Source organism: Neopelma chrysocephalum, unplaced genomic scaffold (genome assembly GCF_003984885.1).
Source record: "Neopelma chrysocephalum unplaced genomic scaffold, ASM398488v2 Primary Assembly neopelma1_45, whole genome shotgun sequence".
NCBI lineage: Eukaryota > Metazoa > Chordata > Aves > Passeriformes > Pipridae > Neopelma > Neopelma chrysocephalum.
Window position 1 is genome coordinate 2,653,185 of NW_020897704.1, and position 3,762 is coordinate 2,656,946.

Below are 3,762 nucleotides of genomic sequence, written 5' to 3' on the forward strand. Positions count from 1 at the left end.
TTATTCCTCTAATTTTTACTTCATTCAGGTGACAGCTTGCCGAATATGGAAGTAAATATTATAGAAGTACCCTTAAGGATTCTCCATCGCCTTTGTTTCCATTTTTAAGAATTTTCTTGCAACTTATGTCCAACCGGTTTAAAAGTTTAAAACGTTTCCCATAAAGCAGTTTGAGAAGCATTCTTTCCCCTGTCAAGCTTAATCCATTTGATGTAAAGATCAGAAATTCAGTAAAAGATACCAGAGCTCCCTGGTTTAGGGACTGAAATCAGGACTGTGGATCTAATAGTCCTGGAAAAGCTGGCAGCCCATGGCTTGGACAGGGGCACTCTCTGCTGGGTCAGGAACTGGCTCGAGGGCCGGGCCCAGAGAGTGCTGGTGAACGGAGCTGCATCCAGTTGGCGGCCGGTCACCAGTGGTGTCCCCCAGGGGTCAGTGCTGGGCCCAGTCCTTTTTAACATCTTTATCGATGATTTAGATGAGGGGATTGAGTCCATCATCAGCAAATTTGCAGATGACACCAAGTTGGGAGGGAGTGTCGACCTGCCGGAAGGCAGGAGGGCTCTGCAGAGGGATCTGGATAGACTGGAGAGATGGGCAAACTCCAATGAAATGAAGTTCAACAAGGCCAAGTGCCGGGTCCTGCACTTTGGCCACAACAACCCCCTGCAGCGCTACAGGCTGGGGACAGAGTGGCTGGAGAGCAGCCAGGCAGAAAGGGACTTGGGGGTGCTGATCGACAGGAGGCTGAACATGAGCCAGCAGTGTGCTCAGGTAGCCAAGAAGGCCAATGGCATCCTGGCCTGCATCAGGAACAGTGTGGCCAGCAGGAGCAGGGAAGTGATCCTTCCCCTGTACTCTGCATTGGTGAGGCCACACCTTGAGTATTGTGTTCAGCTCTGGGCCCCTCAGTTCAGGAAGGACATTGAGGTGCTGGAGCGGGTCCAGAAAAGAGCAACGAGGCTGGTGAAGGGACTTGAGCACAAGTCCTATGAGGAGAGGCTGAGGGAGTTGGGGTTTAGTCTGGAGAAGAGAAGGCTTAGAGGCGACCTCATCACTCTCTTCAACTACCTGAAGGGAGGTTATAGCCAGGCGGGGGTTGGTCTCTTCTCCCGGGCAACCAACAATAGGACAAGGGGACATGGGCTCAAGCTCTGCCAGGGGATGTTTAGGTTAGATGTTAGGAAGAAATTCTTTACAGAGAGGGTTATCAGGCATTGGAACGGCCTACCCAGAGAGGTGGTGGATTCACCATCCCTGGAGGTTTTTAAAAAGAGATTGGATGTGGCCCTTAGTGCCATGATATAGTAATTGGAGTTGGATCAGGGGTTGGACTTGATGATCTTGGAGGTCTCTTCCAACCCTACCTATTCTATGATTCTATGATTCTAGTCCTGTAAATTCTTGTGGGTCACTTTCTAAAGTCTTGAAATCCCAAGGACCTGGGATGTGCTTGCAGGTCGGGGCCCTATCTTTTTTGTATTAATGATCGACAAAGAAAATTGTGGAAATCAACAGTAACAGAAAATACATGTCTCATATACACATAAACCCAATCTCTTGGCTGCAACAACAGAGGCAAGATTAGTACCATTTTCTCTCAGTGGGATTGAATCAAGCTGTAGTGTCAGAAGGATCCTTTTGTATGAATTGTTAATTCTTGATTATATATATTAAAAATATAGCTGCACATGTTCACCTAGCTGTCAGAGAGGTAGGCTGTACATGAGGGTAGTCACTGGGCTGACCTTGCTGTCAACAGAGAGAGAAAAGTGTCTTCCTGAGGCCATTTATCTGATACTGATGTCCAACGTGTGGTATAATCCTAACTGCAGGTGCCACTCAGACATGTCTATGCTAGGAGGAGCTTAGAAAATTATTTTGAGTGAAAAATGTGATCTTTCAATGGCTAAAGCTGGTGAGTCCTGTCCCATTCAACTCCAGGTGTCATTCCTGACCATGACAGTAACTCACAAAACACACAAACAGGACAAACCAAAAGTTTTTCATTTTCCTCAGACTGTTCTCTCACACATGTAGATGAGGTGTACCTGTGGGAACCTTAAGGCTTAGGGGAACATGTAATAAGTTAGGCACTGCTGTGTTGCATGTCCCTTAACATAGGTCAACCCCTTTTCTTCTTCTTCCTTAGCAACGTGTCACCTCATAGAAGCAAATGATCAAGCTAATTTTAAAACTTCCTAATAAATAATAAGTTTCATCTAATAAAGGTATCTATGAATATTAAAAACTAACAATACCTACCAGGAAGAGAATGGCATATATATTTAACCTTTTTTGCCCTTATATTTTTTCTCCCATTTGTTCCTTCTGAGCTCAGCTGGTGTATAAAAGGAGTTAATGATGCTAATGAGCTTACATTTACTGTGCCTTTCTTCCTGAAGAGTCCCAAAGGGCATTACAAGCAGATATGATAAATTCACCGCTTGTTCTTAAAGGGTACTGAGGAATATTGCTGCTGGCTTTTATATAGAAGGAGTGTACAGGAGTTAGCAGATATATTGCCCTTCTGCATAGTGCAAGAAATATGGATCATGAAGAAGAAGGTTAAGCAGTGTTTGGTTTACATCACTGATCCTTTAATGGTGAGATAAGAGCTGAGTTGTGCATGGATTTTCCACTGTCACCATTCCACCTTCTTTAAAATGGAGAAAAATTCTTTCTAAACACAAAGAAAATTCTTATAAGCTATTATTTTATGCTTACATTTTGTCACACTTCTTTTACTTCATTAGGTATTTTGTTCGTTTCTTTTACTTCATTAGGTATTTCTTTGTTGCAAAGAACAGCACTTGCAAAAAAATTGGATTTTTTTTAGATTGTAGCCGTATAACCACCCTGCCTGAATTTCAGAAGTTTTATATATTTATATAGGCATGATTGATGTTTTCTTCAGGGCTTTTGTCTTGCTAGAATGTTTACATCAAAGGAAATCAGAGGAATGATGTTATCGCATCATAATTATCTATTTCAGCCAGTTTAAGAAGGTCCTCTTTTGCTGGCTTTAAAAACAGTTAATTTGCCCCTGTTTAGTATTGCTGCCCTGTTAGATACTGAAAGTTGATGTCTGAAAATTGCATTTTTCCGATTTCTTTGGTCTCAAATATTTAATTGAAATTTTGCTGCAGTCCATATGATTTCTGAGTTTTAGGGTTTGGGTTTTTTGTTGGTTTGGACTTTTTTGAGGGGGGAAGGGGAGTTTGTTGTGGGTTTTTTCTGGGGTGTGATGGTGCACATGTCCTGTGCCTTTCAAATAATTCTATTATTTCTTTCGATAAGATCTTCCTTTAGGATAAAGCTTCCCCGCTATCATATTCTGATACAGCCCACAGTTCATTCAGGCTTTCACAGCTTGTAGTGTGTTTCTCTGCTAAAGAAATTGTACATGTTTTGACAGTCTTTCTACCATCCATCAGCCTAGAAATGGTCTCAAAAACCACAAGCAGACTTTTATATTCATAACACATTAAAAAGAAAACCAGAAAACACTCAAAACATTTTACTCTGTTAGATGAGGGAACTAAAATCCACAGATGTTTTTACAGCCAAAATCTATAAAAAGAACAGCAATAAACATGTTTCTACGTGAAAAATAAATAAAAATGAAAGGTTTCCAAATACATTTATTCTGTTTTGTTGGTGTTCTACAATGTTTCAACTATGATAAAAAAATCAATAGGCTTTCAATGCCTGCAGTGCTGGTTTTTCTGACATCTCCAATATTCATTACCTGAATAAGGA